General features: G+C 46.2%; 1 long non-coding RNA gene across 1 annotated transcript; it reads left to right on the top strand.

Moving 5' to 3' along the window:
* Positions 1–19,899: 19,899 nt before the first annotated feature.
* Positions 19,900–25,485, top strand: LOC142784632 (uncharacterized). Its single transcript, XR_012888704.1, has 3 exons — positions 19,900–20,081; positions 22,623–22,708; positions 23,074–25,485. It is a non-coding gene; the product is annotated as an uncharacterized LOC142784632 (long non-coding RNA).
* Positions 25,486–27,594: the final 2,109 nt, after the last annotated feature.

Raw genomic sequence — 27,594 nt, 5'->3', positions numbered from 1 at the left:
CAGCTTCTCTATTAACCCCTGTAACCCCTGTATTGAAGCATGCGGATCCTGTATGAAATTATATAGGTTTTTTCACAGGGGCCACGCATACAAAAAAGGGAAAAGAAAACCTTCGGTGTAACGAATGGGCATTCCGGAGTGGAGTACCTGGAAGGATTATTTCTACTATTCTCACGGGCTCTCCCGCGCAAACGCGAGGACCGGGTGGCGCCTTGTCGTCTACAGACAGTGTGAAAGTGTACGGTGGAGGTAATCCGCGCGCACCCTTCAGATTTGTGACATGGGGGAGCAGCAGAGCACCTTTTGTTGGTTCGAGGAATGTGACCCTGCCACAGCGCTTGTGCCGGGTCCGGTCTGACTTCTGTCAGCCTCTGTGGCTCCAGGACTCATTACTGTGTTCTGCACGGAGGGCCGCCCGCGGCGTTGAATGACGAAGAAGCGGCGGCTACGGAGATTTTCGCGGTAGACGCCAAGCTGCATGGAAACGGTGAGACTTGGTCTGGACATCGGCTCATCAAGTACCGGAAGCATCGGTACCATTGTTCGCCCGAAATTAAAGTGTCTTGGGACAGCTCGCCCATCCCTCTCTCCGAGGCTTGAGTTTGTACACCGTTACTTGCTCAGCTTTGTTTGGGAGAGGGTTTTCTACTGGTGCGGGCCGCGGGGTGGCCGTCGAAGATGATACACTGCGACTTACAAGAAAATATGCCGCGTCGATTTTAGCAATTGGTCTGGTTTCCGAGTAGGGCGGAGTCGGGTGCTAGAGGTGCGGTCATTTGCAAGTCGCTTGCGCATCCTCGGGACCACCACCCAGGCGAGCTCCGATAGTCAGGATCCGGTGAAAGCTTCACTGCGGCGTGAAATTCTAGCCACACAATTGCTCTCGCAATTTTTATTAGGCGTGAGGAATCCGGCCCACACATTTGTTCTCTCTCGGGACCGGAAAACGTTTGACGAGGCCATTGCCATAGCGGCGAAGGAGGAATAGAATGAAAATGTCGTGGAGCCATTCGTTACCCGTTCGATACGTAGAAGAGGACACGGATGTTCCTGAGATGCATAGCCGCCTTGAGCGCCTCGAAAAACTTGTGGAAAGCTTAACAGTACGCAATAAGGCGAAACAGAATCAGCAGGAATTTCTTAAGCGGCACCTTATTCCGGCGGGTGCTCTAACTGTGGCAGGTTCGGTCACATTCGGCGAGAATGCCATCGGTAACGGCGACGAAAGTGGAATTCGGCGGGTGGCAGCCGCATTCATAAAGACAAGGAGGTGGTGACAAAATTTGAATCTGGAAACCTAGACGCAACTCCTCCTCATAACGTTGACGCGCAGAGGTCAATAGCGGTCGTAAATATTCGCGAGGAAACAAGCTCAGTAAAAACGAGTCGCGGTTCACCGTGTGCGGAGCATATCGAGACATTGCGCGGTTTTAATAATTGATAACTTCATCATTTGTGCCGTCATGTGTTTTTTATATGCATCCCCTTGTATTGTTACAGTTACTTTCTTTATGTGCCTGCCCTGTGTCGAATGTCGCAAATGTCCAAGTCATGTGTTATAATTTTGTGTAGTAGTTTATGTTCGCGGTAAACGATGTTTTAAATAATAATAAAATAAATGAATCAGTAAACGTGAACAGGTCGTAGCGTCTTTTACTTCCCGGCCTCAGCACGAATCCCTTTATGTGAGAAGTGTTTGAGACACGTATCCAAGAGGTAACCGGATAAAAAGAGGTTGAGTGGTCTTCCCTCTCTTTGGTAATCGGTGGCGTAGCGGGGGACGTCTTAAGTGGAACAGCGGTGGGATTACTGCTGGGGCAACGGTGCGAAATTTCACCCTCGTACTAGGGAAGGAGAGGCGGCAAAATGAACGAGCAGGCTACCAAGATGACCGACAGAGACGATCCACTAGAAAAGAGCACGTTAATGTTAGCGGACATGGTTCCGTTGTTTACGGTAGGCGATACGGGTTCGGATATTAGAGTTTTCTTGAAAATTTTGGAGCAGGTTGGTCGCTTGGGTGGATGGCGGGATAATGAGCTGATCTGCATAGCACGATGCAAGATGGTAGGCGCGGCGCACGATTTTACGTGGTGGGATGATGGCGTCGCTGCGGCTTCAAAATTTTCTTAGTTCAAATATTTGGTACTCAAGAGGTTCAATACGGAGCCACTTATCTTCAAAGTGGAAAGGTTTTGAAACGCGAGGCAGAAGGCAGATGAGGAGGTGCGGTCATTTGCAAGTCGCTTGCGCATCCTCGGGACCGCCACCCTGGTGAGCTCCGATAGTCAGGATCCGGTGAAAGCTTCACTGCGCTGCGACATTCTAGCCGAACAATTGCTCTCGCAATTTTTATTAGGCCTGAGGGATCCGGTCCGCAGATTTCTTCTCTCTCGGGACCCTAAAACGTTTGACGAGGTCATTGCCATAGCAGCGAAGGAGGAACAGAATGAGAAAGCGTCGTGGAGCCATTCGTTACCCATTCGGTATGTAGAAGAGGACACGGATGTTCATGAGATGCATAGCCACCTTGACCGCCTCGACAAACTTGTGGAGAGCTTGGTAGTACGCAATAAGGTGAAACAGAATCGGCAGGAATTCCTGAAGTGGCTGCCTTATCCCGGCGGGTGCTCTAACTGTGGCAGGTTCGGTCACATTCGGCAAGAATGCCACCGGTACCGGCGACGAAAGTGGAATTCGACGGGTGGCAGCCGCATTCATAAAGACAAGGAGGTGGTGATAAAACTTAAATCTGGATATCTAGACGCAACTCCTCCTCATAACTTTGACGCGCAGAGGTCAATCGCGGTTGTAAATATTCGCGAGGAAACAAGCTCAGTAAAAACGAGTCCCGGTTAAACGTGTGCAGATGTGGTTAATGCAATTTCCGTGATCGAGGACGACGTTCCGCCATTGAGCGAGTGTGTGTTTGGGGGGAACTCTGGCACGCCGGTGCCACTGGGTGAAACAAAAGCTGTCGAAGTTGCTGGAGCGGATACAGACGGTTTATCTGCAGTTTCTACCTCGAAGGTCCCACGAGACGATGAGGCATTACCAGTAGGAGTAGCAGATGTGGAATTGGATGAGAATAGGTTTTCTGAGGATGCAGTTGTCGGAAACTTGGTCGACACGGTGGTAGACCGAACGTTAGAGAGACTAGATGAGATTAAGGAATGCCTATATCGCAACGGGGTGGTTTTTGTGGGGCCAAAGGAGAACTGCAACACACTCGATGTACACCGCACCAAACCCGGACATGCGCAGCGGTGGTCTTGTCTGATAGCTTCACACATGCCTCTCTCCGCGACTGAGTTGAGTAGGTGGAAGTTCGGACCATCCAACGAGGGTCCGGCACTCGTAGTCGGGGAAGAAGTCTACATACAGGTAGACGCTGAGCGCTCGGGGATCGGCTAGGGTCATAAGAGTCCGCAATGTTGTATGCCATTTTATCTCCTATAATTTCTACTCGGTCATTGTGCATGTGTGGAATGAAAGCGTATTGAAATGTGTGTATCCTCTGTTTGGTTGTGCCGAGAGTGGACAGTGCAGGCGAAGTGTGTGTTGTGCTCGCATGGTAGTGAACCTTCCGCACACATGACTGAATGCTCCGTGCCAAACCATCCGACGAGCAGCTGTGACCAGTGTGCGTGTTGTCCACGCATCATCCACGAGTTTCTGCGGAGATTCTGAAGGTTTCAAGTGTGTTGTGCACGGTAGAAACACGGAATCGAACTGCTTCGTGGTGGGTGATGATACAGTGACAATCACAGATTGGTTGCTCTCGGCGACGAGCTGCCGCCAGGGCTGAATCACAAGTGTGCTGTGTTCGCTTACCGTATTCCTAGGACTGCCGCAATGTCTCAATTTCGCTGCGCAAGTCGAAGGCGCTATGCGCCCGCATTTCTCGTGTTTGAATTTCCCCGCTGGGAAAATTGTTCTGTAAGATAAAGAGATTGTGACGTTCCCAAAAACACGGACTGAACCCCGGTCCTTTCAAAATTTTTTCGCTTGTTTCTCAAACCCACGCATAAAAAACGGGAAAAGAAAACCTTCGATGTAACGAATAGGCATTCCGGAATGGAGTACCTGGATGGATTATTTCTACTATTCTCACGGGCTCCTCCGCGCAAACACGAGGACCGGGCGGCGCCTTGTCGTCTACAGACAGTGTGACAGTGTACGGTGGAGGTAATCCGCGCGCACCCTTCAGATTTGTGGCATGGGGGAACAGCAGAGAGCCTTTTGTTGGTTCGGGGAATGCGACCCTGCCACAGCGCCTGTGCCGGGTCCGGTCTGACTTCTGTCGGCCTCCGTGGCTCAAGGACTCATTACTGCGCTCTGCACGGATGGCCGCCCGCGGCGTTGAATGACCAAGAAGCGGCGGATACGGAGAATTTCGCGGGAGACACCGAGCTGCATGTAAACGTTGAGTCTTGGTCTGGACATCGGCTCATCAAGTACCGGAAGCATCGGGATAATTGTTCGCCCGTAATTAAAGTGTCTTGGAACAGCTCGCCCATCTCTCTCTCTCTCTCTCTCTCTGAGGCTTGAGTTTGTACATTGTTACTTGCTCGGCTTTGTTTGGGAGAGGGTTTTCTACTGGTGCGGGCCGCGGGGTGGCCGTCGAAGATGATACACTGCGACTTACAAGAAATTATGCCGCGTCGATAGTAGCGATTGGTCTGGTGCCCCGGTAGGGCGGAGTCGGGTCCTACAAAAAGGGACTACGAGACGATACGGGCGATCAGAGATGCGATGCGAGGAGAGGTCAGAGAGAGACGATGCGATGAGCTCGAGATGGTAGAGAAGCTAAGATGGAAATCACTGAGAGGCACGATGTAGGCGACGATGACGAAGACGATGAAGACGCTGGAGAATTGGACAGATCAGACCTCGACGCCAAGAACTTACCTTCGGACCCGATTCGAGCAGCCAACTCCGAGGCCCCGACTACATGGACATTCTGTGAGACGAACTTCACCTCCCTTACTGAAACGAGCTTTGCGGGAAAAGAGGCGGCATATTGAGACATTGCGCGGTTTTAATACTTGATAACTTCATCATTTGTGTCGTCGTGTTTTTTATATGCATCCCCTTGTATTGTTACAGTTACTTTCTTTATGTGCCTGCCCTGTGTCGAATGTCGCAAATGTCCAAATCTTGTGTTATAATTTCGTGTAGTGGTTTATGTACGCGGTATACGATGTTTTAAGTTAGAATAATTTAAATGAATCAGTAAACGGGAACAGGTCGTAGCGTCTTTTACTTCCCGGCCCCAGCACGAATCCTTGTATGTGAGAAGTGTTTGAGACACGTATCCAAGAGGGAACCGGATAAAAAGGGGATGAGTGGTCTTCCCTCTCTTTGGTAACCGGTGGCGTAGCGGGGGACGTCTCAATATCACAGTAGGCTCGCCATTAGTGCAGCCATGTTTCGCGGTAAAGAAGACAAGGAGGCTTGCGTACTGCACAACACACACAGGCTGCTCGGTGCCCCCAGTGTACTCGGAAAGAAAGCGCAGTAAACAGATGCAGGCCGCATCTCTTGTGTGTTCTTCTGGTGGCAGCACCAGGCATCTTGCATTTGTCATGGCCTCCAAGACTGTCTATCTTCCAAACCGTGATCTCGGAGGCCATGCGCTGATGCATGCTTAGTTCGTAGGGTAAAATCATGCATGTAGAGGTTTTCTGAGTGTGTACCAGAAGGAGTAGAGGTGTTGCTCTGAAGTTGGACTAGTCAGGGTTTGCAGAAGAGCCATTGGGGCCCTGTCATGAAGTGAATGCAAAAGCTGCCTAAAGCCCCAGCAAAAAAGCTGCGGGCACTTTTGTATGTGTCAAACATTTCGACGTCGAACAGGGTCCCAATTCAGTTGGCCAATCAATGACCCCTATTGCATTCAGCTGAGTGGGATGTGGTGAAGCAACCTACGCGATAAGGTACCATCGTTTCCCTCACGACTAGTTGTCGCTAGTCGTCTAGTAACACAATAGCACGCTTGCCATCACACGTGGCAACTGCGTGGACTGTTGCCTTATGGCGCTACGACATGTTGCCGAGTTAGTTGGTTGGTAATAATAATTTACGTGGGGCAGTCACACACGAGAAGGACAGACGACACGTAGCGCTGTAGATGCACCTCTCATTAATGTTGCGGATCTCGGCCAAAAATTTTGCTCTACAGCATGCTTCACCAAATCCAAGTTTGTCCTCGGTAGCATGTTTCAAAGTGGACAGAGGTTCTAGACTGTCGGTGTAAAAGCAGAGTATTGATGTTCTGTCAATTTGTATGCTGCTTTGTAGGAGTGTAAATATCATGCCTTTTTTCGTAAGTGTTGCATGAAGTGAAGAACCTGCTTGGCGCTAGAGTCTTTAGTGTAGTATCGCTGAATAACTGGTGGATGTGGTCTCAGTACACTTCGGCGTACACTGTGTGGTGAAGGGACTAGCTGCTGTGCTCGAGGGCAGAGGCGTGAACCACATTGCTTCTATCTGTTTCCTCGTCTCTTGTCACATATGCACTGTAAAGCCCATATGTCATCGCCAATGTAACATACTTTTAGCGTTTTGACGAGTGCAAAACACTATCGTAAGTATGTTCACTCGTAGCCACCCAAGTTAGTTGCTGCTGCTCTCACGTAGTATGTGAAGGAGCGCTTCAAATGAGAGCTGCCGCAACAAATCGTGCCTGTGCTGTCACATAGTACGCGGAGAAATGAAGAATGCTGCAACCGCTGCCACAGAGGAGGCAACGACGCTGTTACATGATGCGCACAAAGAATGCTAAAAGAGTTCCTGTTCAGGAGCCGCTGAAGTTCACGTTGGAGGGAAAACGTACTGAGAGAACTAGAGCTCAGCAGCCGTCTGTGATCTGACACAGTGTGCGCAAAACACGCTGAAATGAACAGGTCCTATGGAGAACCCATGACGTGGTGCACAGCTGCGAAAAACACACACAGCTGCGAAACTACACAGCTGCGAAAACAGCCGTAGACCGTGCGACGGTGAATAAAAAAGACGCTAAAAGACTTCTGCCTAGGCTTTTTCGAAGTTTTGGCAAGGTATACACGTGAAAGGGCGCTACAAGAACTTTTGGGAGAGCTGCACATGCTGCAATGGCACTCGAAAAACACGCCAAAAACACTCCTCCCGAAGAGCGTAGAAGGTCTGGCACGCTACATGAAAAATCGTTAAAAAGGTTTCTGCAAATGGCGCCGCAAAAGCTGTGACGATGTGCTGGTAAAACACACGAACTCCCCCCGAGGAGCGTGGAAACTTTTGTACGACACGAAGAAAAACGACAAAAATGTTTCTGCGAAAGAGACGCAGAGGCTGTGACTAGTGCTCAAAAAACACGCTAAAGATTTCCTCCCGAGGAGCGGGGACGCTGAGGCACGGTAAGTAGAAAAAGCGCTAAAAGCTCCTACAAAAAAAGCCACAGACACTGCGACATCTCACTCGAAACCACGCTGGAAAGACGTTTTCCGAGGAGCATGAATGCTGTGGGACAGTACAAAAAACAAAGCGGCTGAAGAGCTTCTGCAAAAAAACCATGGACGCTCTGACATAGAGCTCGAAAACTCGCTAAAATACTCCAAACAAACGCGGACGCTCGGTCACTGTGAGCGGAAAAATCACCAAAAGCGGTTCTGCAAAAGAGCCTCGGAGGCGGTGACGTCGCGCTGCAAAACACGCGAAAAAACTCCTCTCGAGGAGTATGGACGCCATGGCATGGTACGCGGTAAAAGCGCGAAAAGTGCATCCGCGAAACAGCTGCCGAGGCTGTGACGTGGCGCTCAAAAAACACGCTAAAACAAACTCCTTCAGAGGAGCATGGCCGCAATGTCATGGTACACGGAAAAACGCCAAAAATGCTCCAGCGAAAGAGCCGTGGACGGTGCGACAAAGCACTCGAAAAACACGCTAAAAAACCCTCCCGAGGAGCATCGATGCCATGGCACGGTACGAAAAAAAACAACAAAAGTACACTTCCGAAAGAGTTGTGGACTTTGCGACCTAGCGCTCGAAAAAGATGCTGATGAACAACTCCTGACGAGCGTGCGTGCTGTGGGGTGGTACGCGAAAAAGCACCAAAAGTTGTTTCACGAAAATGCCGCAGCGGCTGCGACGTATAGAGCTAGAAAAACAAGTTTGCTCTCTAGGAGCATGGGTGCGGTGACACGCTACCGAAAAACAGCGCTAAAAGAGCTCCTGATATGACATAGCACACGCAAAACACTCATATCCGGCCGAGGAGCTGTGGGTGCCGCACAACGATACGCACACAACACACTAAAACTTATTTCCTTCGTTGCAGTCACCAACATGGTGGCATGGCACACGAAAAAGCAGCAGTAATTTACAAATGACGCCAGAAATTATGGTTTATTGACTCGACTGCCAGTAACAATCATTGCGAAGAACCTTTCCGCAAAAAGTTCTTTCAAATATCTTGACACTTCGATCGGGCGTTTAGGTCTGCTCTCCCTCTGTGAGTCCGGTCGAACAACAGCTGGGAATAATAAAGTACGAGAACTTGTTCTTTGCTTACTTTATTTATTAAACCAAGTCATCGTTACGCAAAATCAAACAATTGGAGACAGCATGCACAAGAAATCACAGATGCTGCACTCAACTGCCATATTTGGCCCATGGGAAACTAGAAAAAACGTTAGTTTACCAAGAGCGTGTGCGCAAAATATGATTACAACAAAGTAAAACATAAAGTTGCTTCTTTAATATTAAAAAGAAACGCGGTTTTTTTTCAGGTTCTATAAACGATCACGTAATTGTTCTTGATTTTCATGGACTACACCAGAGGCTACACAGTAAAAATCTTTACACCCAAAAGGTTGTAAAAAGGTGCTTTTACGAGAAAGCACCCTTTGCAACACTCTTTGACACCCATAAATGGTCGATGGAAAAAAAGCACACATTTGTTTGGGTGCTTGCCTCGATAGCACCCTAAAATAGGCTCTAAGGGTGCTTTTGAGCCTGAGAAGGGTGTAGGTGACGATTCATCAGATGGAATATGCAGCATAAGAAGAACATATATTTATAATACTTGAGATTTTACGTCTAAAAACCTCGATATGATTATGAGGGTCGTCGTAGTGAAAAGCTCTAGAGATAATAACCATTTGGTGTTCTTTAATGGGCGCTGATATCGCACAGTGCACAGGCATCTACCATCTCGCCTCCATCTGAATTCGACTGCCACGGCCGGCATCGAAGCCGCGACCTTCGGATTGGCGGCCGAGCAGCGTAGCTACTGCACGAATATATGGACCTTGCGTTAAATGACGGCCTAGACTTAGAATGTGTGAAGGTGATCTCCGAACACAGCAGAATGTCAGCAGAAGCAAATCGCGTTTCATCTATAATGGCAATTAACTGCAATCCACGTTACGAAAGCTCACCTTAGCGTTGGTTATAAGCTACAAGTTTGCTGTGGATTATATACAGGAACATAATGTTCGTCCGAGTATGGGTGTGTGTGCGTGAGCCTGCGCATGTGTTCGCGTGTAAGCGCGATTGTGTGTACACCCGTGCATGTGTGCGTGCGCGTGTATGTGCGAGTCCGTGCTTGTGCTATGCGTGCCTGTGCACGTGTGTACGCCCATGCATGCGTGCGTTTACGGTCGCGTGTGTGTGTTGTATGTATACGTGTATGTGTGTGCGCCTGTGAATAAGTATGCGTGTGTATCAGCCCGTGTGCCCTCAAATTTCGTGTGTGTGTGGGGGGGGGCACTGCTTCTAAGTGTTTAAGGTCCCACACCTGTTCAGACTGGGAGTCTATATGGGAGGTGGCTTAAGGAATGACGGTGGTAAACGCACTGTACATGGACTATTCAGTACATGGAAAACAGCTGCACATTTTCGTACCTGATCGTTGCTTACGAACTTGCTGTGGTAGCTGATTAGGTCCGCTGAGGTTCTTCTACGCTCGAAAACGTGGGTTATGACCAATTCACACGGAAGGTTGTCACAGCACTTATGCACAACCATCGTTTATATTAACGTTTAACAAGAACGTGCTCTGCCTTTGCTAAAGGTGCTTAGCTAGCTCATTGGGCAACCATATGGAATTAGGTGCTGATCATGTGGTCAGCAAAGAGTTTGTTATAACAACCTCGGCACGTTTCGTGGTGCGTGACAAGCCTTCTAAACATCCGCGACTGTGGATTACTTTGTTCCAGCTTCGACTACGCATTCAGTGTTTGCGGCACCATACGCGGAAGTGCCAGACACAGACAATGCGAAAAGAAATTCCTCTTGAAAAAGGTGTAGAGATGCTCTCCCGCTAATGCCACCGAGGACAAAATAATTATTGTTTCTGGCCATTTCATCGTGCACTTTGTTTTCCGCAAGTTTTGCTTCACTATTTTTCGCCCACTGCAATCGCATTCCGTCAAAATACTCAAAGAACCCGAGGCTGGTAAATAACCTGCGTCGCTGTGCGACTGGCTGGAAGGAGAGTTGCCATTTACAAGGAGTCATTCCGCGTCGAACGGCCGTCCGCCGTATGCGCCATAGCGTTTGCCTTTCGGCGCCGTCTTGGCGGGTTTCCAGCTCCTCCTCCCCCCCCGCTCACCCCGGCCAGCGTTGCTCCCACAACGGCGGCGTAGATAAGCGAAGAGTTGCGTCACCGAACACCTGCGTCGACAGCTGCGGCGCCGCCTCCAGTGCCTCCTCCTTCTCTCTCTCAACGTCGCTCTCTCTGTCTCATCGTCTTTCAAATGCGTTGCGTTGGTCTGGGGTCTTGGTCGCTGTGTGTGTTCTAGCGAACAGGCGCATATTCAATGGTGGTCACGCATGAAACCGTGTTCGAAGTGACGCTCGGATTAAGGACTATTCATGGAGTGGCGGGCACGGACAACGTGGGCCTGTTAACGGTGAGTGTACTGTTTTTGTAGGTAGTAATCATACAGCGCTAGCTGGGCGCCTGCAGCAGCTCTGCCGAAGTAGGCTGCCAGCAATTTACAACAGCATGCGTTCGCGGGCCTGTTGCAGATGCCCGATTAAACGTGTGACTTAACGAGTTCACACTGCTAAGCAGCTTTGCCGAAGTAGGCTGCCAGCAATTTACAACAGCATGCGTTCGCGGGCCTGTTGCAGATGCCCGATTAAACGTGTGACCTAACGAGCTCACACTGCTATGCGCGATGTTGTGTAAGTGCCTGCATCACTCATACAGTGAGTGATGTGATCCTTTAACAAGGGCGGGATTGGTTGCTGATTGCACATTGTCTCTACACTGCACAAAGTGATTGATATTGTTTTAAGTTGTGCTTTGGGCTACATCGTAATAACATTTCTATTAATACTCAAATGTGCAACGTGCTTCTGTAGGTGTAAGCGTAAAAAAATAAAGAAAGAGAAAAAGTTATGTACAGAGGCGCACTGTACGAAATGGCTTTTTTTTGCTTAAAGACGGTATAGTTGGAGGTGCTGACATGCCGCGATGCTCCCAGCACGTGCGCCTCGGTCTTTTAAGCTATTTAGGACAAGTGTAACCAGCAACAGGGAAAGATCTAGCAGACTTCCAAAGGCGCGTTGTTGTGGCCATCGCCGTGCGTTGTTTTCCCTCGTTTTTGTTTGCTGTTTTCGTGCTTTGCCTTCATCTGCGATAACGTTTTGCGTTATTACAGAATCGAGAGTGTATACGTGACTGTGGGAGCTATGTGCGGTAGCTCTAGCATAAGCAATGGCTGCTGCAACGCAGACGGCGTCCGCGCGCGTTGGTGTCATTCGAGCGCTCCTACTTGCTTGATTGAATGTGTTTATCTGAGTATTTAGGCACGGGTTACGTTTGTGAACTCCGTGGTCAATAATCGCTAATATCGTGCCCCTGATTGCCATCAGAGAATGGGCTTGGTTGTCGAAATATGCCAGACGCTTTTTCTAAAAGCAAGCTTTGAAAAAACTTTTTTAAAGAAATACTTTCATACGTGCTAGGCAGTACCTATTACAGGCCCGTAACTCTTTAAAAACTGGATGAGCTATCACATCTTTTATCAAATTACAATAAATTAAGATGATTGAATTATAGATGACAAATTTCTGTGCTAGATTAGGTGCACGAAACACAGTTTCGCAGCCCTACGTCTAGAAAACAGGCAAATAGGAAGCACAGCGTCAAATTTGGATTAGATACCATTGACTGAGCGTCTTGTGAGGGTAGAAAGAACGAGAAAATTGTTTATTTTTGATGCCCTTATAAAGGCAGTGAGAATTGCACTCATTGGTGACTTCTAACAATTCCTCAGATTGTTAGAGGCGTGATTAAAGTCAGTAAATCTATTACTTTTTTTGCAGACCTCTTCGCTAGTGCCACGCCCAAGGTCATTTGTTACCACGTAAAAGAGAAAACAGACATGTCTTCACTGTTTGTACATGAAGAGGTAAGTTTCTTGTGCGTTTTGATTAATGCTACATGTTCAGAACGTTGTACTTTAAGAATTGTTTTTCACACTGGCTCACTACCGTAGAAGGAATTTGATTCCTAGGTGAGTTCAGGCTTCCGTAAGTGCCATTTTTGAGCTGTAGTCTTACACTTCACCTCATTTCGGGAACTTGCTGTATGCTGGAAAACTCTTATCTTTATCATACGAAATTATTGGATTGTATGGGGTGTATGCTTCGAGTTCAGTGTAATGTCAATTACACGCCATTTCGAAGGATACAGACTACAAATTCTTTATATATGGTGCTGCCGGAACAGTACGCACATCCGTTTATGAGAAGTCATATTTGCTCTTATTACAGGATGAGAGGGTGCCGCTGACATCCTGCGTCGTCTACCCCGGCCCCAGCCTAGAGCAAGCCTACTTCCTGAACCTCCACATGGATAACCGAAAAACCTTCCGTGTCAGTAATGACGAAGAAGGAGTGACAGCACTGATGAGTTGATTTTGTTAATTTTCAACATTGTCTACGGCCGCAAGGCCTTTAACAACCACCGTGATTGAACGGCTTTTTCTCGGCGTTAGTTTGGAGTTTATCAAAGAAGTTGTTCAGGCAGTACGACGCTGAAAATTTTAGTGTCACACTGCCTGAACAACTTTTTCTAGTGTGGTCATGGTTGATGAACAAATATTGTTATTTGTGTAAGTTATTTTGCTTGAATATAGCAGGACCATTCCATGCCAAACGTCTCAGCCACTTTGGCTACCATCTGAATTGTATTTGAAAAAAAAAATGTGCTGACTTACTGCGTTGAAAACAGTGAACTGCTAGAATATTTCAGCGAGAAAAAAATTTTGTTCATGTGGCTGGCTTATAACTTCCTGGCAACATGCCGTCTGTGTGCCGTTTGTGGAAAATTTTGTTTTAAAACTACCGCTTATTTTTTCTAAAGCAAATTCGGTCTGCCTGTTAAGTAAATGTGCTTCTATAAGGTATTTGAAGCTCAATAATAATAGTGCATTTTTTTTGCCAAGAATAAAGCCAAAATGTGTTGTGTGCAATTTTTATTGCAATATTGCACTTTGTATGAATATCTGAGCAGTGAATACTTACTCCACAGAGGGTACATTTTGAGAAAAAAATATCTTTATACCTCTCAATCAACTGAAGTGTACGAGAAAATATCACAAATTTTACAAAATCGTGATTTTTGTCCGTATTCAGATGCAATTTTCTCCGTGTTGCGATACAATGAAAACTCATCATTATACCTAAACTGTAAGAAAATGAAATTCTTTCTGTAATAAAAATCTTATCGCAAAAAGGACAAGAAAGAGCGCTGTGAACTGAATTTTATTGAAGGTGCTACGAACGTTTTTATACTGAGCACAAGACCAGGGCTCATCTGCAACAACACAAGTGTGACCATGACAAAATAATTTTAACCGAGAAAAGAATACTCTTTTTCGGAAAAGATAAGTGAAGGTGTACTGATGCATTGATCCTTGGCCTTCCTGATAAAAAGTTCTAAAATCTCTCATTTTTCTCCTTGATTTTTTTTTCAAAAACCGTGTTTTATGACACCTAAGACTACACTTACATTCTTTACGGTGTCCGGCCATGAAACTACCATAGCCCTTCTTAACATTTAAAGCATGCTGTCTTGCTTGATCATTGAAGCATTACCTAGTTTGTTCTATGTTTACTTTTCCACGTGTTAGCGGTATCTCATACACATTAGATTGACATTCAGTAAACCTTTTCTAGTGACAAATGGTGCAAGATTGACTATTCCTGTTGCTGTAAGTACATGCACCTTTGAAAGCTTGCAAGGTGTGGAAAACAACAATGTCATATCTGCTGGCTCTTTTTTTTAAATTGTGAGACACCTTATGTACGTAGTACCGTGTGACATGCAAAGGTCATTGGTCATACTCTTCTTCTTTTGGTCCTGTTTACTTTAACGTTACTTTCTGCAGGAGGGTTTCGCAAACAAGTGTGATGATGCTGTTGGGGTATTGGCTGGGGCTATCAGCCCAGGAGTGCTAAGAATGTTCTGCCTTTTGATAGTGGGCATTCAAAATTAGTAGAAAGAGGAATTGATACCACGTGTATTCAGGCCACCCTTCAGAAGTCATGTTAGCACAAGGGTGAGGTCAAGCTTAAAACCAGATTAAAAGACTAAAAGATGCTGGGTATCCCAACAGAATCATCACACCCGTTTGAAAAACCCTCCTGCAGAAAGTAAAGTTAAAGAAGACAGGACCAACAAAAACCAATAACCAAATCCTTTGCATGTTATACCACATCACGTGTCTCACAATTAAAGAAATAGCCAGCCGATAAGATGTTAGCGTGTTGTTTTCCACCCCTTGCAAGCTTTCAAAAGTGTGTGTACTAAATAGCGATAGGAATAGTCAATCTTGCCCCATTCGTCACGAGAATAGGTTTACCTAATGCCAATTTAACGTTTGTAGAAGTATTTTTTATCAGGTAAACCAATGATCAGTGCATCACTACACGTTCCCTTATCCTTAACGAGAGGGATTATTCTTTTCACAGTTAAGATTATTTTGTAGTGCTCACACGTGTCGTCGCGCATGAACACGGTTGTTGTACTCCGTATAAAAGCGCTCGTAGCACATTCATTAAATTCAGTTGACAGTCGGAGTTCTTTCTTGTCCTTTCTGTCTCTTCCTAAAGTTGTCGCGCTGTGACTAGCACACAACCACGATGAACCAACTCTCCCAAATTAAGCTCTTGTTACGTAACACGTAGACCGAGTTTCGTATGGAAAGAACGAGCGGTGCTTTTAAAATAACAGTTTTCACATACAACACCTAGATGGCATTCCAGGAAGTTCAGAAGGCAGCCACGTGACCAAATTTTTTCCTCTCCTAAATATTCCAGAAGTTCACTCTTATGAATACAGCACACGTTTTTCGAATACATTTGAGATGGTTGCCGAAATGGCTAGGACATTTGGCGTAAAGTTACCCAGCTGTGTCATTAGCCATAATTATGCATTGCCTCTTTTGTTTTTGTGTCCTGACTCAGCTTTGTGTTCGTTTTTAGCTTATTGTGTTTCTGATCATTGTATTGGTTTCTTAAGTATTCGCTTAAGTTATATGTGTGAAAACCCGTATATGTTTGCATGTACATCATTTCTCATAACGAATTGTTATGCATCCAGGAATACAAAGCTTAAACCACTGTGATTGTATACATTTGAAAACACTATTTGTATATATTTTTGTGTGCATCACTTCTTGGGAACGATTGTGTACATGAAGGCGTATATAGTGAAATCATGGTGATTGTATATATTTGGAAAAATCATAAGTATATATTTGCCTGTATTTCATTCCTAATAAACGATTGCGTACATGAAGTAGTATTAAACTGGAAACCACTGGGATTGTAGATACTTGAAAGAATTATAGAAATATATTAGCGTGTATTTTATTTGTAGTCTCTATGTACTTGAAGCAGTATACTATACTGAAACCAATGTAATTGTATGTTGCAAAAAATTGTCAATAAAGTGAAACTGAAAAAATATAATAAACATTTGAGGTGTTGTGTGTGTAGCGTACGTATACGTCAACATGTAACGCATCTGGTGAAAAAGTTGTGTGGTAGAAGAAAAGTTTATAAGTTTTAATTTCATATTAAATAAATGCAATATGCAAGGGAAGCAAGGCTTAGTTTTCTGTAACGCGCATAATGCATATACTGTGAAGTATATATAGATCCAGCAGAAGTTCTTACACGATTGTACGCGTTTATATTGTCGCGGGTTATAAATTACAGGGGGTTTATTTAAAAACACGGACAGTGGGACTTATAGAGACGCTCTCAGAGAAGGCCGCTAAGATTATCGTCTTCTTCACTCTGCTGCGCTGCGCCTCTCGAGCAAATCCGCGTTCTTCGTTGTCGTCGCTATCTCGCCGCTAAATGCAGCTATGCACGCGGCATTACCCTCCCGCCAGAGTGAGCGTCGTCCCGACGGAGGCTACCGTCGACTCCTGCTGCGGGGGCGCCTGTGACTGCAATGTGTATTTTGCGTTCTTCTTCGCGATCTCTTCACGCACGTTCTGTCTAATCAGGTGGCGTAGAGAATACTCGTCGTTTTCGGTAAGTGCGGTGGCAACTGCAGCTGCGCCGGTGGCCGGGCGATCAGACTGTCGGTACCGTTGCTGTAGCGCACGCTCTATTGCGGTGGCCTCCCTGGTGAACTCGTCCACAGTTGTCGGCGGATTGCGCACAAGACCAACAAATAGCTGCTCTTTGACGCCCCTCATGAGATGGCTTAGCTATCGAGCCTCGGGCATGTTGGGGTCCGCGCGGTGGCACAAGCGCACCATATCCTCAGCAAACATGGCGACGCTTTCATGCAGCTGTTGTGTGCGTCCTTCAAGAAGGCGTTGTGCGTTTTCGCGTCGGTCCGCGTTACCGAAGGTGTCAAGAAACCGTCGACAAAACTCCCATGTCGTCAATGTCGCCTCCCGGTTTATAAACCACGTCTTCGCGCCGTCTTCAAGGGCAAAGTATACGTGGAAGAGCTTTCCATCGAGACTCCAGTAGTTCGATTTAGCTACCCGTTCGAACTGCTCAAGCCAGTCTTGCGCATGTTCGTTCGGCCGGCCATGAAATGGTTCAGGAATGCGCATATTCTGGACCGTCACCTGTGCAGGACTCCTTGCCATTTCTTGAGTAGGGGTGGTTGTCGGAAGCGTTGCTCCCTTTAAAAGGCCAAATTCTGGTTCAAGGCCTTGAAGGCGACGGCTTGAGCGGTGCACAGGCGTCTCCACGCATGGCTATCTCGTAGGGCCGGACGTGGGGCTTCTCACACACAGTAAAAATTTTACACCCAAAAGGGTGTAAAAAGTGTGCTTTTACGAGAAAGCACCCTTTGCAACACCCTTTAACACCCATAAATGGTCGATTGAAAAAAAGCACCCTTTTGTTTGGGTGCTTGACTCGATAGCACCCTAAAATAGGCTCTAAGGGTGCTTTTGTGCCTGAGAAGGGTGTAGGTGACGATTCATCAGATGGAATATTCAGCATAATAAGAACACATAATTATAATATTTGGGCTTTTACGTCTCAAAAACCTCAATATGATTATGAAGGTTGGCGTAGTGGTAAGCTCCAGAGATTTTGACCATTTAGTGTTCTATAATGAGCGCTGATATCGCACAGTGCACAGGCTTCTACCATCTCGCCTCCTTCTTAATTCGACTGCCACGGCCGGCATCAAACCCACGACCTTCGAATTGGCGGCCGAGCAGCGGAGCTACTGCACGAATATGTGGACCTTGCGTTAAATGACGGCCTAATTGACTTAGAATATGTGAAGGTGCTCTCCGAATACAGCAGAATGGCAGCAGAAGCAAATCGCGTTTCATCTATAATGGCAATTAACTGCAATCCATATTACGAAAGCTTTCCTCGGCGTTGGTTATAAGCTACAAGTTTGCTGTTGATTATATACAGGAACATAATGTTCGCCCCAGTATGGGTGTGTGTGCGTGAGCCTGCGCATGTGTTCGTGTGTAAGCGCGGTTTTGTGTACATCCGTGCATGTGTGTAAGCGCGGTTTTGTGTACATCCGTGCATGTGTGTAAGCGCGGTTTTGTGTACATCCGTGCATGTGTGCGTGCGCGTGTATGTGCGAGTCCGTGCTTGTGTTAAGCGTACCTGTGCACATGTGTACGCCCATGCAGGCGTGCGTTTACGGTCGCGTGTGCGTGTGGCCGTATGTGTGTATACGTGTATGTGTGTGCGCCTGTGAATAAGTATGTGTGTGTATGAGCCCGTGCGCCCTCGAATTTTGTATATGTGTATATGTGTATATGTGTATATGTGTATATGTGTATATGTGTATATGTGTATATGTGTATATGTGCGTGTGCGTGCGTGCGTGCGTGTGCGCGTGCGTGTGCGCGTGCGTGTGCGCGTGCGTGTGCGCGTGCGTGCGTGCGCGTGCGTGCGTGCGCGTGCGTGCGTGCGCGTGCGTGCGCGTGCGTGCGTGCGCGTGCGTGCGTGTGCGCGTGCGTGCGTGTGCGCGTGCGTGCGCGTGCGTGCGTGTGCGCGTGCGTGCGCGTGCGTGCGCGTGCGTGCGTGCGCGTGCGCGTGCGTGCGTGCGCGTGCGCGTGCGTGCGCGCGTGCGTGTGCGCGTGCGTGCGCGCGTGCGTGTGCGCGCGTGTGTGTGTGCGCGCGCGTGTGTGTGCGCGCGCGTGTGTGTGCGCGCGCGTGTGTGTGCGCGCGCGTGTGTGTGTGTGCGCGCGCGTGTGTGTGCGCGCGTGTGCGCGCGTGTGCGTGCGTGCGTGCGTGCGTGTGCGTGCGTGCGCGTGCGTGCGTGTGTGCGCGTGTGCGTGCGTGCGTGTGTGCGCGTGTGCGTGCGTGCGTGTGCGTGTGCGTGTGCGTGCGCGTGCGCGTGTAAGCGCGTGCACGTGCGCGTGTAAGCGCGTGCGCGTGCGCGCGCGCGGGAGAGGGGCATTGTTTTGTAGTGTTTAAGGTCCCACGCCTGTTCAGACTGGGAGTCTATATGGGAGGTGGCTTAAGGAATGGCGGTGGTCAACGCATTGTACACGGACTATTCAGTAATGGAAAACAGCTGCACATTGTCGTACCTCATTGTTGCTTGCGAACTTGCTGTGGTAGCTGATTAGCTCCGTTGAGGCACTTCTACGCTCGAAAACGTGGGTTGTGACAAATTCACACGGAAACTTGTCACTGCACTTATGCACAAGCATCGTTTATATTAACAACGTTTAACAAGAACGTGCCCTGCCTTTGCTACAGGTGCTTAGCTAGCTCATTGGGCAACCATATGGAATTATGTGCTGATCATGTGGTCAGCAAAAAGTCTGTTATAACAACCTCGGCACGTTTCGTGGTGCGTGACAAGCCTTCTAAACATCCGCGACTGTGGATTAATTTGTTCCAGCTTCGACTACGCATTCGATGTTTGCGGCACCATACGCGGAATCGCCAGACACGGACAATGCGAAAAAAAAAGTTCCTCTGAAAAATGTGTAGCGATGCTCTCCCGCTAATGCCACCGAGGTCGAAATAATTATTGTTTCTGCCCATTCCAGGGTGCACTTTGTTTTCCGCAAGTTTTGCTTCACTATTTTTCGCCCACTGCAGTCGCATTCCGTCAAAATACTCAAACAACACAAGGCTGGTAAATAACCTGCGCCGCTGTGCGGAAGGAGAGTTGCCATTTAGAAAGAGTCATTCTTGAAGCGCAATTCGATTGCCTTCCGCGTGGAACCGCCGCCCGCCGTATGCACCACAGCGTTTGCCTTTCGGCGCTGTCTTGGCGGGTTTGCTCCCCCCCCCACTAACCCGGGCCTGCCGTCCCCCCCGCCCCCACAACGGCGGTGTAGATAAGCGAATAGTTGCGTCACCGAACACCTGCGTCGACAGCTGCGACGCCGCCGCCAGTGCCTCCTCCTTTTCTCTCACAACGTTGCTCTCTCTCTGTCTGACCGTCTTTCAAATGCGTTGCGTTGGTCTGGGGTCTTGGTCGCTGTGCGAGTTCTAGCGAACAGGCGCATCTTCAATGGTGGTCACGCATCACGCATGACACCGTGTTCGAAGTGACGCTCGGATTAAGGAATATTCATGGAGCGGCGGACGCGGACGACGTGGGCCTGTTAACGGTGAGTGTACTGTTTTCGTAGGTAGTAATCATACAGCGGGGTTTTTAGCACAGCGGCCGCGTCAGCAGCACGGTTAAGTGAGCTCTGCACATATCTACCTATAACTTTAGCAATTTTGGTTCTAGGAGCGTCAAAGTGGTGTCTATTTGTTCTTGAAGATACAAGGAGTTCAACCGCTACAAATACTGCTATTACAAACGAAAATTTTAAATTATAGGAGCGGAAAACTGTGAATCTGTGAAAACAACAACAGTCGGACCACGTGTTTTTTACGATCGCTTTTAGCTTCGTAAATATTCTACCGGGAAACTTCCTACTTATAAAGTTGAAAGTCCTTAGGGTAGACCTGACGCTGCTGAAGTTTGATCAGACTAGGTTTAATAGTTACAGAGTTATTAAGCAATGAAAATTAAGCCTATTCACTCAAAAGAATAAATTGGTAATATCACCTTGCAAACGCATTTAAATTTTGTCCGCTTATTATAATAATAAACAGCACTCCATAGGCTACCAGGAGGCCCCATTCCGTACACTCTAGGCCCTTAATTAAGGTGGTAATCAGCAAATAGCTCATTTGATTAAAACAATTTTTCAAAAGGAGCTACAAACGCCACCGAAAAATAGCTAATATCTTCTTTTAGAACACAACAGTGCGGTTTTTTCCGTGTAAAAATATTTTTGATAGCTTAAGGTAACCGGAAGATACAGGGTTAGAAAGAATTTAACGAGAACCACTAATAAACGTGTGGCGCCCGCGTCTTCCCTCGCCCTCGCTCAGGAGGAGTGTGGCTCACTGCTCGGGAGAAAGGTACGCCCGTCAGATCGAAGTCTTGGACCACGTGTTTTTTTCCCCTTATGATTGCTTTTAACTTTGGTAATAACCTACCGGGAAACTTCTAACTCATACAGTGCAAAGCCCTAGTTGTAGACCTGTCGTCGCTCAAGTTTCATCAGGACAGGAGTGATATTACCGGAACTAGAAACAGCACCCAAAAGGCTACCTGGAGGCCCAACTCCGTACTGTCTAGGCCCTTAATTAAGGGGGTAATCTGCAGAAATCTCATTTCATTAAAAACATTTTATAAAGGTAACCACAAACTTGACTGATGCACCGCTGAAACCTACCTTTAGAACATGACAATCCGCTTCTTCTTGTGAAAAAGTATTTCGATAGCTTTAGCCAATTAAAAGGTATGCAGTTAGAAAGAAGTTAAAGAGAAACGCTGATAAACGTGAGGCGCCCGCGTCTTCCCTCGCCCTCGCTCAGAGGAGGAGGGTGGCTCACTGCTCGTTGCAAAGGTACGCCCGTCAAATCAAAGCCTCGGACCACGTTTTTTTTTTCTTACGATCGCTTTTAACTTTGGTAATAACCTACCGGGAAACTTCTAACTCATACAGGTCAAAGGCCTAGTAGTAGACCTGTCGCCGCTCAGGTTTCATCAGGACAGGCGTGATAGTTCCGGAGCTATATCGTGATCAAAACTAAGCCTAATCACTAAAAAGATTAATTTGGAAACATCACCTCACAAACGAATTTAAATTTTCTCCGCTTATAAACAGTAATAATAATAACACTAATAAACAGAATTGCTTAATTTTGCGCACTTGCAAATGAACAAGTCTAGAAATGCATCTCTCGTTAGTGATGTGCCGTGTCTACTGACACACACTAACACATTCGGAAAATTCAGCTTAAGACTGTCTCATGACCGTTACTTATGAATTTAAATAAGGTAGAAGTTCATGGGAGGACCCTTGGAACATGAGCTGGCGCTGGAGCCAAGATTTTGAAAAGCAAACATATTCAAATGTTGGCTTCAGCAACACACCAAGAACTTTTTGTTGCTTTTACCGTGTCCAGCATGTAGAGTGTTTCAGCAGATATGTTTGAAGTCCTTTTAAAAACAGAAATGACTAGATTAATTAGGCAACATATGCAAGACTGTGTTTACTGCTGAGGCAGTCATGTGTTAAAATAACTACAGGTTGGGATTCGATGACCAAAAATAAAAATTGGACCATGGTTTATGGACAAGACAGGTAAAGCAGGGATCCTACCTCTAGGATGAAAGTATGTGTTATCTGAGAAGCAAACAACTAATTCTGTACATGCCAAAAACTTATGCACTCTAATGAGGGATGACAGCATTTTCACTGAAAATTGAAAATGAAGTGAGAAATACCACAACTATCAAATTCTTATTGTAGACTATTTACTATTTACTGTCATGTAGAAATTAAGCAAGTGTCCATTCTAGGCTGTGCCATGGCTCACTGAAGCACACTGTATGTTTTCGAATAACTCTCACGAAATACATGTTTGCAGGCCTACGTCTAGAAAGCAGGCGAATAGGAAGCACAGCGTCAAATTTAGATCAGATGCCATGGACGGAGCTTCTTGTGAGGGTAGAAAGAACGGAAAATTGTTCATTTTTGATGCCCTTATAGAGGCAGCCAGAATTGCACTGATTGCTGAATTGTCACAATTGCTCAAATTGTTAGAAGCGTGATTAAAGCCAGTAAATCTTACTTTTTTTGCAGACCTCTTCGCTAGTGCCAAGCCCAAGATTATTTGTTCTCATGTAAAAGAGAAAGCAGAGATGCCTTCACTGTTTGTACATGGAGAGGTGAGTTTCTTGTGCGTTCTGATTAATGCTACATGTTCTTAACGTTGTACTTTAAGAACTGTTTTTCAGACTGGCTCACTACCCTATAAGAAATTTGATTCTTAGATGAGTTCAGGCTTTCCTAAGTGCCATTTTCGAGCTGTAGTCTTACACTTCACCTCAATTCAGGAATTTTTTGTATGCTGGATGCTATCTTATCCTTATCATACGAAATTATAGGAATGTATGGTTTGTATGGTTAGAGTTCAGTGTAATGTCAATTACACGCCATTTCAAAGGATACACACTACAGATTCTTTTTATATGGTGCTGCCAGAACAGCACGAACATCATTATATGAGAAGTAATATTTACACTTATTACAGGACGAGAGGGTGCCGCTGACGTCCTACGTGGTATACCTCATCCCCAGCCTAGAGCAAGCCTAGTTCCTGAACCTCCACGTGAATGACCGAAATATCTTCCGTGTCAGTAATGACGAAGAAGGAGTGACAGCACTGATGAGTTGATTTTTTTTATTTTTAACATTGTCTACGACCGAGGGGGTTTAACAACCACCGTGATAGAGCGGATTTTTCTCGGCGTGAGTTTGGCGTCTATCAAAGAAGTTGTTCAGGCAGTACGACACTGAAAATTTTAGTGTCACAATGCCTGAACAACTTTTTCCAGTGTGGTCATGGTAGATGAACAAATATTGTTATTTGTGTAAGGTATTTTGCTTAAATATGGCTGGACCATTCCATGCCAAACGTCTCAGCCACTTTGGCGACCATCTGAAATGTATTTGAAAAAAAATGTGCTGACTTACTGCGTTGAAAACAGTGAACTGCTAGAATTTTTCAGCGAGAAAAAAGCTTTGTTCATGTGGCTGGCTTATAACTTCCTGGCAACATGCCGTCTGTGTGCTGTTTGTGGAAAATTTCGTTTTAAAACTACCGCTTATTTTTTCTAAAGTAAATTCGGTCTACCTGTTAAGTAAATGTGCTTCTGTAAGGTATTTGAAGCTCAATAATATTAGTGCAATTTTTTCGCCACACTTGCTTCCAAGAATAAAGCCAAAATGTGTTATGTTTGCATTTTTATTGCAATATTGCACTTTGTATGAATATCTGAGCAGTGAATACTTACTCAACAGAAAGTAGATTTTGAGGAAAAAATATCGTTAGACCTCTCAAGCTGCTGAAATATATGAGAAAATATCACGAATTTCACAAAATCGTGATTTTTGTCCGTATTGAGATGCAATTTGCTCCATGTTGTGATACAATGAAAACTCATCATTAAAGTAAACTGTAAGAAAATGAAATTCTATCTATAATAAAAATCTTATCGCAAAATGGACAAGAAAGAGCGCTGTCAACTGAATTTTATTGAAGGTGCTACGAGCGTTTTTATACTGAGCACAAGAACAGGGCTCATCTGCAACAACACATGTGTGACCATGACAAAATAATTTTAACCGAGAAAAGAATACTCTTTTTTGGAAAAGATAAGTGAAGGTGTACTGATGCATTGATCCTTGGCCTTCCTGATAAAGAGTTCTAAAATCCCTCATTTTTCTGCTTGCTTTTTTTCAAAAACCGTGTTTTATGAAACCTAGGACTACACTTACGTTCTTTACGGTGTCCGGCCATGAGACTACTATAGCCCTTCTTAACATTTAAAGCATGCTGTCCTGCTTGATCATTGAAGCATTGCCCAGTTCGTCCTATGTTTACTTTTCCACATGTTAGCGGTATCTCATACACATTAGATTGGCATTCAGTAAATCTATTCTAGTGACGAATGGTGCAAGATTGACTATTTCTGTTGCTGTAAGTACATGCACTTTTGAAAGCTTGCAAGGGGTGGAAAACAATAATGCCATATCTGCTGGCACTTTTCCTAAAATTGTGAGACACCTTATGTATGTAGTACCATGTAACATGCAAAGGTCATTGGTCATTCTGTTTTTCTTTTGGTCCTGTTTCTTTTAACTTTACTTTCTGCAGGAGGGTTTCGCAAATGAGTGTGATGATGCTGTTGGGGTATTGGCTGGTGTTATCAGCCCAGGAGGGCTAAGATTGTTCTGCCTTTTGATAGTGGGCATTCAAAATTAGTAAAAAGAGGAATTGATACCACATGTATTCAGGCCAACCTTCAGAAGTCATGTTAACACAAGGGTGAGGTCAGGCTTAAAAACCAGATTAAAAGACTAAAAGGTGCTGGATATACCAACAGAATCATCACACCCGTTTGCGAAACCCTCCTGCAGAAAGTAAAGAAGACAGGACCAACAAAAAAACAATGACCAAAGCCTTTGCATGTTATACCACAATACATGTCTCCCAATTAAAAAAATAGCCAGCAGATATGATATTAACGTGTTTTCCACCCCTTGCAAGCTTTCAAAAACGTGTGTCTAAACAGCAACAGGAATAGTCAATCTTGCACCATTCGTCACGAGAATAGGTTTACTTAATGCCAATTCAACGTTTGTAGAAGTATTTTTTATCAGGTAAACCAATGATCAGTGCATCACTACACATTCACTTATCCTTTCGGAGAGGGAGTATTCTTTTCTCAGTTAAGATTATTTTGTAGTGGTAACACGTTTCGTCGCGCATGAGCACGGTTCTTATACTTTGTATAAAAGCGCTCGTAGCACATTCATTATATTCTGTTGACAGTCAATGCTCTTTCCTGTCCTTTCTGTCTTTTCCTGAAGAGAGAGAGAATAAAATGAGGGAAAGGCAGGGAGGTTAACCAGATAATGGAGCATCCGGTTTGCTACCCTGCACTAGGGGAAGGGGGAATGGGGAAGTAAGATTGGAAAGAAAGCGAAGAGGGAAATAGACGCGCGCGAAAAAAAAAGGGGGGGGGGAGCTGGGGGGCTACAGTCTATACAATAGGCCGCTGCCACGCAAAAAGTTCAGTAGGGCCTTCACTGATTTTCTGTGAGCACACAAATCATGTCTTCTTTCCAGCACTGATTGTTCAGACAAAGGTCTGTCGTCAAGGCGAGCTAACGCAGCAGCTAGTTGCCGTCTTTGAACGCTGTAATGAGGGCAGTGACAGAGAACGTGCTCTATAGTTTCATCGCTGCCGCAATGACCGCAAGCAGCACTGTCTTCCATGCCGATTCGGTAGGCGAAAGCTTTGGTGAAGGCGACACCAAGCCATAGTCGGCAAAGCACCGTTGTCTCGAGTCGGGAGAGTCCAGACGGAGGCCGGAGTCGACGAGACGCGTCCAGTCTACGCAGTCGCGTGTGCCGTAAGCACTCGGTGTTCCACAGGGATTTTAATTCTGCATTAGCGATTTTTCGGATGGTCATTGTAGCATCAGTCCTTGAAAATGGTATAGATTTTTCTTCACCATTTTCGTGTGCTGATCGGGCAGCTGCATCGGCATGTTCGTTGCCCAATATGCCACAGTGACTTGGAATCCACTGAAACGTGATTCTGTGTCCTTCGTCGAAGAGGTGGTGAAGCAGCTCTCTAATTTCCAGCACTAGTTGTTCATGAGGTCCCCGGCGTAAGGCGAATGTCAAACACTGTAGTGCTGCCTTAGAGTCCGTGAACACGCTCCATTTCTTGACTTCTTGGTGTTTAATGACTTCAATTGCGCTACGTAGAGCAGCAAGTTCCGCAGCTGTCGATGATGTCTGGTGGGATAAACGAAACTTCACCGTTGTCGCTGTTGCAGGAAAGATCACCGACCCTGCAGACCCATCCACTTTAGTTGAAGCGTCAGTATACAGATGAGTATGGTCACTGTATTTTTCATATAACAAGAGAAGGGAAAGCTGCTTTAGCGCTGGAGACGAGAGCCGGGCTTTTGACCCTATGCCTGGAACCGTGAGTTCAACATGTGCACAGGTCATACTCCATGGGGGAGTTGAAATCCTCGATGGAGTTGTATATCCCGCAGGAATGTGTGCGCGATATGACAAGACTGTCTGGCAGAATGAGGCACGTGGTCGGGCTTCTGGCAGTGAAGCTAGATGATGGGCAGGGGCACGAGTAAGATGCCTTACGTGTGCTCTGAGCACTTCCATCATGATATGCGTCTTCAGCGGGTAGTCATTAGCGATCTCGATTGTCTCAGCTGATGATGAACATCGCGGTAGCCCCAGACAAACTCGCAGAGCCATGGCCTGGATACTTTCGAGAGTCCGAATGTTGGTTCTACAGGTGTTGGTCAACACAGGCAAACTGTAGCGCAAATAGCCAAGAAAAAGCGTCTTGTACAATTGCATCATTGCATGTACTGAAGTCCCCCAGGTTTTTCCTCCGAGATACTTGAATAAGTTAGCAATTTCTGTTAGCCTCTTCTTCAAGTGGGCCACATGTGGGCCCCAGCAGAGGTCTCTATCAATGAATACGCCTAGAAATCTGTGCGTCTTGACATACGGTATGACTTGGCCATCGATTGATATAGCGTATGGTCTCATTGGCTTTCGACTAAAAGCAATCAATGCACATTTCGCTGGCGAGATTTTCAGACCCTGGTCCTTGAGGTACAATGATACCAACGTCACAGCTTTCTGAAGTCTTGCGCGTACCTGAGGCCTTGTCACGCCAGATGTCCAGACGCAGATGTCGTCAGCGTACACGGATAACTTGACCACACTTGGTAATCGTTCTATAAGTCCAATGAGAACGAGGTTGAAGAGGGTTGGACTCAAGACGCCACCTTGCGGGACTCCACGATGCGTTGGGTGTTGGGAAGTTTCTCTTCCTGAAGTTGTCGCACTGTGACTAGCACACAACTACGATGAACCAACTCGCCCAAATTAAAATCTTGTTACATAACACGTAGACCGAGTTTTGTATAGAAAGAAGGAGCGATGCTTTTGAATTAAAATTTTTCACATACAACACCTACACGGCATTCCAGGAAGTTC

This window comes from Rhipicephalus microplus, unplaced genomic scaffold, assembly GCF_043290135.1.
Source record: "Rhipicephalus microplus isolate Deutch F79 unplaced genomic scaffold, USDA_Rmic scaffold_15, whole genome shotgun sequence".
NCBI lineage: Eukaryota > Metazoa > Arthropoda > Arachnida > Ixodida > Ixodidae > Rhipicephalus > Rhipicephalus microplus.
Note: the sequence above shows the minus strand (reverse complement) of the source record. Positions and strands in the feature narration are given on the sequence as shown.